Genomic DNA, 7,744 nt, shown 5'->3' with positions numbered 1-7,744 from the left:
AGGGGTTGGCAAACTTGCACTGTGAAGGGCCAGATGCTAAAATACCATAGGCTTTGTGGGCAGCCCGGTCTCTTTGCGACTACTCAACTCTCCTGGGAAGTCGCCATAGATAATACGTGAATTGATGGCCACGGTCCAGCAATATTTCATGTAGAAGAGTAAAAGAGGCCGTGGGCTAGATCGGGTATGCTGAGCCCTGCCCTTACACAGCAGTGGTCCTCAGTGTGGCCCCAGACCCGCAGCATCATGTCACCTGCGCCCGCTCCAGACCTGATGAACTGGGAGCTCTGGGGGTGGCCCCACATTCTGCATCTTAACCAGCCCTACCTGCCGGCTAAGGTGTGAGACACCCCTGATGCAGAAGCACAGAACACACTTCAGGAGCACCCCAGGAACAAAGCCAACGTTAGCAGGGATGGAAGGCCCTTCGAGAGCTGGTCTCTGTCCAATATCCCTCCCTCGCTAGCACATTCTGTGCTCCAGGTGAACTACCTGTAGGTTCTGGAACGTGGCATCCTTTCCCCCAACCCATGCGTCTGCGCGGGAACCTTTCTGTTTGGAGCAGCTCCCTGCTCTTGCTGCCGCCGGCCTCGTCCCAAACTTCTAGTCATTCATGACTCAGCCCAGGTGTTCCCTGTCTTGGAAGCATGTTTGGTCCCAGCCCCACCACTGCCCCACCTGCAGGGTTTTCCTCCTCTGCGCTTCTGTACCTGCCCGTGCTTCTCATGTGTGTCATGATGCAGTTAATGGCTTGGATGGGGACTCCTCAGATGGGGCCGTTTTACTCTTCTCTGTATTCCCAGCACACAGTGGGCACCCTGAAATATTTGTTGAGTTTGCTCAATGAGCAAAGGAACCCTACGCTTGGGGCGTGGCTCTTGGTGTCTGTGGAGGCGCCTGGTCCCCGGGTGTGAGGACAGGGAAGTCGAGTCCCCACTGGGAGTTCCTGGCTCGCCCGGGTTCTGGAGAGGCTCACGGTGGGAGGCTCTGGGTCATTTCCTCCTCTCCCCGCCTCTGACTCACTGATTGATTGATGTTTGGAAATTGTGACTCACCTCGTTACAGAAGAAAAAGGAAATTTTACTCTGCTCTCCCTCCCTCCCTTTCGTAAAAGCAATAAATAAAAGCGGCTGACATTCTGCTTGGTGCAGTAAGAAGCGTTTAAATGCATTTCTGGTTTTCATAATTGGTAGCTTCTTGTAGAAAGGTGCTTATTAGAAGAAAAAAACCTTTCTTGTGTATCTGTTTTCAGCCTTCTTGTCTGTAAAAACCATAAAGTGAGCTGGTGTGGGAATTGCACACACCCCTCCCCCCCTTAGAAAGATATTTGTGGCAGTTCACGTTTTAGCAGTGGATAGCTAAGCTACTTCTCTTTTGGTAAGAAATGTGAGGTGTACCCTCTCCGCCTTCAGAGTTTGAAAATGAATCCACCGGGGTGGTGAGTAATGATGTCTTAAGCTGGTTTATTAAACGTGAAGGAATAAGATGTTCTAGGTTGACATCATGTACCAAATATAGATAAAGCCTGGATCAGCCGGAGTCGAGGCCCGGGGCTCAGGCCAGTGCCAGAACACAGTTGAACCTGATGATGCCTGTTTTGTCTCATGACACTGACGATTGAAGTGGATGTGTGGCCTTGACTTTTTTAAGAGTCTCCTCCTGGAAAATACAAAAAAAAAAAAAAGGCGTTAGTTCACTTATCACTGTAATATTGGAATTAAAGCTTGGCGTCTCTCGTTGGCCTTTTATTCTCTTCATGTTCAGCACGTCCTAAATGCGTTAGGCTCTTGGTTCTGGAAAACTTACCAGTGAAATCAACATCTTTTCAGAATATGACTCTAAGTAAGGGCTCAACAAATGTTAGTTGTAATTTTTTTTTTTTTTTTTTTTTTTTTCGTTATGCGGGCCTCTCACTGTTGTGGCCCCTCCCGTTGCGGAGCACAGGCTCCGGACGCGCAGGCTCAGCGGCCATGGCTCACGGGCCCAGGCGCTCCGCGGCATGTGGGATCTTCCCGGACCGGGGCACGAACCCGCGCCCCCTGCATCGGCAGGCGGATTCTCAACCACTGCGCCACCGGGGAAGCCCCTAGTTGTAATTATTTTATCACTGCCATCCTTCTTATCTGCCAGGCATAATGCCTGGCGTCTAGGTAGGTACCTCGCCGTCTTATTTAATTTCACGTGCAAAACGGCCTTGCAAGGCAGGTGCCCTGCTTTCCCCTAGAGAGAGGAGGCTGAGGCTTAGAGGGACAGGGACTTCCAGAATCACTTGCTTCCAGCTGCACAGCATCCGCAGGTGAAGCCAGGATGCACACCTGGGCCCGTGTGCCGCGCTCTCTGCTGGGCAGGACCCAGCTCCACGGCGCTCTGGTTTCCCTGGTGCTGATGCCAGGAGTCTCACCAAGGAAAAAAGGGATCACAGATGAGTATTTTAACCGGGGAGCTGTTTAAGTGCAGGATCCTGGAAAGGAGAAGACAACGTGGGATCCACTTTGTCTCTTCTCCCTGCTGGGTCCCCTGCTCCCGGCTGTGCTGCCACCGGGAAGGGGTGAAGGAAGAGGAGCCTCTCACTTGTCAGTAATGAAGGCAGTAAACCCCTGCTGCTTGCCCGCCCCGTGCTGAGCCCTTTACATTCCTTCTCTTCCTTAGTCTTGACAGCTCCCTGTGAGGCGGGCATAGTTTCCTGACTGTTTCACAGGTGAGGAAACCGAGAGACTCACCCAAGCCCCTGAGCTGGTGATCGGTAGAGCTGGGCCTCCCTCCGCCGTCCCCAGCAGCCGGCTCGGCCCGGGACTGCAGCTCACGTGTCCCAGGCTGCAGCCAACTGCCGGCCCCGTCACCAGGCACCCCGGCCCCAGGGCTCAGAGCTGGGTTGGCCTGGGAAGGGGCCGAGGAGCCGGACCCCCTAAGGGCAGTCACGTGAGGGGGCAGCAGAGGTTGCGGGCCCAGGCTGGGACCTGGGATTTGAAGCTGCCCACGGGGGGCCAGCGTGCGACAGAGCTGAGGGTCACGAGCTACCCTCCACCCTAAAGCAGCCGGGACTTTGCCAAGCAAGCCTTGTTTCTAGAAGTCAGAAAGGAAAGCGAGGGCGTCTCCCCGCACCTCACAGGAGGGATGCTGCGCACACAGCCACGTCCGACAGGGGCATCTCAGGGCCCCCGTTACACCGCGCGCTCGACCGTGCCAGGCTTAGGTCATTTCCATTTCTGGGTTGGGAATGGCCTTTTGCAGATACCGGTTATATTTGTCACCAGCTAACTTACCAGCCTACAGCACCAGATACACAAAATTGTAACCTGACTCATCAAAGAATAGATAGTTCATGACTTGATGGTAAAGTAGATCAGCTTTAAGAAATCAAATGGATTGTGGAATCCAGCTTTTCCCCCAGAAAACTTTGTGAAATGGTCTAATAGGAATGTTAGTCCAGACCTTTCTGGAAACAGTGACCTTAAACATACTCCATTGACTCAACAATCCGGTTTTCTTTTCCCCCCTCAGGGAAAAAAATTAGAAATGTGGTCAAAGCTTTATGAGCAAGAATGCTCACTATAGAGTTATTTATAATACTAAAAAATGGGAGCAGCCTGATGTCCAATAGACGGGAATTGTTAGTTTATGTGAAATTCATTCAATGAAAGGATTATGTAACTGATATTCTTCTCCAAGAATATTTAATAACATGGAAAATGATCATGATATAAGCTAAGGTAAGATACTATATCACCCTAGTTTTATGAAAGAAAAACAAACCAAAAAAATAAACGACATGAATACATACACATTCAGCATAATATATAAAAATACCTATTATGTGTACAGAAGGCCTCGTGTACGTAGGTACGTAGAAGAAAGACTAGAAGAAGATAAATCAGAGTCTTAGCAGGGATTATTTCTGGACGGTGTGAGATTGATTTTTTAAAAACAAAATTTCTTTGTCATGCCGTTCTACAGTCTCCAAATTTTCTGTAGTGAGAATGTTACTACTCTTTAATTTGAGCACAATAACTAAGAAAATGTTCAACTTTTTGCAAAAGAGAAAAGAATCTTTTTGGAAGGCTCTGGTATGTAGTAATCCATCCACCAGGCATCTTTAAGTGGGAAACAGAGGTTAAGACCGGAATCTCAGCCTGCCATTTACTCACTGTGGTCCCTGGGTGAGAGAATCAGCCTCTAAATCTCAGTGTCCCCATCTGTAAAATGGGAGCGTCCACCTCGTAGAGTTGTTGGGGTGATGAAGTGAGACAAGGTACTCCTCGAGCCCCTGGCGGGAACACGCGTCCAGACCATCTGCTGTTATCGCTCCTGCTCTTTGTGGTCGTTGTGGTTGAAGCCCCAGCCGTGTGCCAGACCCCGTGTGAAGTGCGACCAGTGTGAAAGTGGGTAAAAACAGTCCCGCTCCCGGGAGCCTGGGACCTGGCGGTGCGAGGGGGCGCACGGGGCAGAGAAACGCAGCGCTGGAGTCAGGGAGGGCGTGCCTGCCAATGCGGGGGGCTCCGGGGGGGTAGAAACGGGGTGTCATGGGAACCCAGGCGGAACTGAGAGGGGTGAAGGTCGCCCCTGCCAGCCAGCTCAGGGCCGGCCGAGGCCGCAGCCAGAGTCCAGAGCATTGAGGAGACAAACTTGACTCGGTGGGAGGGGCGACCAAAAGGGAGCCTGGGGTGACACTGAGGCGTTCGCTGGGGCATCTATGCTAGAGAGCGTTCTTTTTACGTCAGAAGGAGATGATACCTTTATTTTAAGGAAAACCAGACTCTCTTCCAGAATGTTCACTGCACCTGAGTGTGTGTGTGTGTGTGTGTGTGTGTGTGTGTGTATAACAGGAGAGGGAGTGTGGCTGTGACAGGGGCATTCGCCTGGCGTCACCATTTCTGATTTGCCCCCTTTTTCTGCCCCCCCCCTTTTCTAACTCACCCCGCAGCGCTGTTTGCTATTCCTTGTCACCCCACCCCATCGAAGGAGAATCTCCCTCTGTTCTCCCGAGCACCTGACTTTTCCAGAGCAGAGGGCGCTCCTGCCCGGGGACGGGCGCAGAGGAGGCTGGGTGCCCCGCCCCCCCCCCCCCCCCGCCCCCGGCGCCCCTTAGAGCAGGGAGCAGAAACCGTGGAAGCCCAAGTAAGATCTCTAATTATTTCTGTTGAAACTGATTATACTGAGGGTGGAGCGCATTGCCTTTCATTTCTTTGTGTGCGCGTATTTTTTTTCCCCCTCACAAGAAGTATATTCTTTTCTTTCCTGTTTGTTCCTGCTTGATTCGGGGAGGCTGCTGTTTTCATTGCCTAATTAATGGGGAGACTTTCTGTGGAGGATTTCGTCGTGGATGGATTCTCTGTTTGAACATGGTACAACCTGTGGCCCCTTTAAAACATAGTTACATCCTTGACTCTTTATAGGGCAATAACTTGATTAATTTTGCAGTGCTTTTTGAATACCATTTTTCTTTTTAAAAGAATAGGTTTGGGCTTCCCTGGTGGCGCAGTGGTCGAGAGTCCGCCTGCCGATGCAGGGGACACGGGTTCGTGCCCCGGTCCGGGAGGATCCCACGTGCCGCGGAGCGGCTGGGCCCGTGAGCCATGGCCGCTGAGCCTGCGCGTCCGGAGCCTGTGCTCCGCAGCGGGAGAGGCCACAGCGGTGAGAGGCCCCGCGTACCGAAAAAAAAAAAAAAAAAAAGAATAGGTTTGCTGTTTTAATAAGATTCGAATGCCATCGAGAGACCTTAAATTGGCCCAGTGGCTGTATAATAGCTTGGTCCCTTGAAATGAACTTGAGAGAGCACTTTATGGCTGCCCGGTTGTTGAAGCTGGCCTCGGCTAGACGCCGCTTCCGCCCTGGACCCTGGTCACTAACTGTGTTTACCTTAATGTGCTTGTCAATCGCATCGGCTCACTATCCTTTCAGCTTAGAGTGAGGTTCACTGTGTTTGTCTTGCCCCACTCCAGTTTTCACTAATGAGATTCATTTTGTAAAGGAGAGTTGGAAATTAATTGGATGATTAATTGTGAGATTCTTATTCTTATCAAGGAAAGCTATGGAACTCGTGGCTTCAGATAAAATTCGTAATGAGCCCTTAATACTTTTTTTTTTCTTTTAATTTGTTATTTTTGAGAGCCCCGTCACGTAAAGAGAATTCAGTGCCACAGAAGGACAGGAGATTTTTTTCTCCCTGTGCATTTACTACAACTTTAATTCCATTGTAAGGCAGTGTGTCGTGGTAACAGAGTATGTAGTGTATGAAGATCCATCCCTCCCTCCTGATGTCCATTAAAGGCCCCTAAAGGCCCCTTACTTGCCCGAGAGAGAGAGAGAGAGAGAGAGAGAGAGAGAGAGAGAGAGAGAGAGAGAGAGAGAGAGAGAGAGAGATACCAGTGAGGTATTTCCAGGATGCCTCCAAGCAGGGCTGCCCAGTAGACAGGCCAGCCCTCGGGAGAGAGGTGTTGATATGGGAGCCGTTGACCTGGAGACAGGTCCCACCTCTGTGTCCCATGTCACTTCTGGCAGTGTGAGCATGGGAACATCATTTAACCCCTAATCTTTGGTTTTCTCTGTCCATGAAGTAGACAGAAAAAGAGCTTCTGTACAAGGTTGCTGTGAGGCTCGAATGAGCTAAATGCAGGTGAAAGTGCTTTAGAAACTCTAAGCTAGCTAGAAATATTAGTTATTATTGTTATTATCATTCTTACATTAAAAGGTAATCTGCCCAAACCATTTGGAAAGCATTGCACACTAGCCCCACTTGGAGACTTGTAGTATGCATATTATTGTCTGTCTGTTCAGTGGTTTGCTCACCGTATTGATTAGTATTAGAACTAAAGCAGTATATTTCAAAAAGCAACCAGGAGTAGCCATTCTCGGAAGTGTTATACAAGCATTAAAAATTATGTTTGCAGAGAGAGTGAAGTGTCTGGGCAGGCTTCAACAAAGCAAGCAGCTTAGGAAGTATATAGGGTATATTATTACAATTATAAAAGAAACGCACAGAAAAAAATACTTGAAGGATCTATGCCAGTATAGTAAGTGGGTACCTTAGGGCATGGGACTTGGAGTAATTTTTCGTCTTTGTTATACTTTTCTGTGCTTTAAGCATACATTGCCATGCCCTTACATTACTTCTGTAATCGAAAAGATAAATTCATGAACAAAACAACAGCCCCTCACCACCCCCCGCTTCCCCACCCAATACAGGTGAGAATTAGATGCTTGAAGAACTAAAAGGACAAAAGTATTGATTTCGTCTTTTAAATATTTTCCTGGTTCGTCTTCCCTTCAACACTGTTTTCATCTGGCAGAGAAGACGGGACTCTGCACAGAAACGGTAGCAACCAAACCGAAATATCGCCGAGCAGAGTCTCGAATTGCTCTGCCCTTTTGGGACCTCCTGCCTAAATTTTTTGATAATGAAATTTGATCCTGACTTCAGCTAAAGCTATTGTGTATTAATCTCGCATTTCTATTTAGCGTAGAATGTCTAGAATGTCTATTTAGTGTAGAATGTATTCGGCAGCCTGTAGAGACCAGAGATAACGAATTGTGATGTATCTTCTGTTTTGCCCTTGTGAGCCGTGGAATCCGGTTTGCAGGCATGTGGAAGTGGATGCATTTATGTGTCCCCCTGGCACGTGTAAGTGGATGGGAGAAGTGTGCTGAGTGTTCTTTTCTAGGAGAAGTGGGTTTCTCCAGCTCTTTCATAATTCTTGACCCCTCCCTTTCATTACAAGTATTAGTCATCAATTTCAGATTTCTTATT

General features: G+C 49.2%; 1 long non-coding RNA gene across 1 annotated transcript; it reads right to left on the bottom strand.

Moving 5' to 3' along the window:
* Positions 1–1,469: 1,469 nt before the first annotated feature.
* LOC129391897 (uncharacterized) lies at positions 1,470–3,697 on the bottom strand. The gene is made up of 2 exons (XR_008616741.1): positions 2,721–3,697; positions 1,470–1,659 (listed from the first exon to the last, which is right to left on the bottom strand). It is a non-coding gene; the product is annotated as an uncharacterized lncRNA (long non-coding RNA).
* Positions 3,698–7,744: the final 4,047 nt, after the last annotated feature.

Source organism: Physeter macrocephalus, unplaced genomic scaffold (assembly GCF_002837175.3).
Source record: "Physeter macrocephalus isolate SW-GA unplaced genomic scaffold, ASM283717v5 random_583, whole genome shotgun sequence".
Classification (NCBI taxonomy): domain Eukaryota; kingdom Metazoa; phylum Chordata; class Mammalia; order Artiodactyla; family Physeteridae; genus Physeter; species Physeter macrocephalus.
The sequence above is the reverse complement of the archived record's forward strand: the minus strand, read 5'-3'. Positions and strand labels throughout refer to the sequence as shown.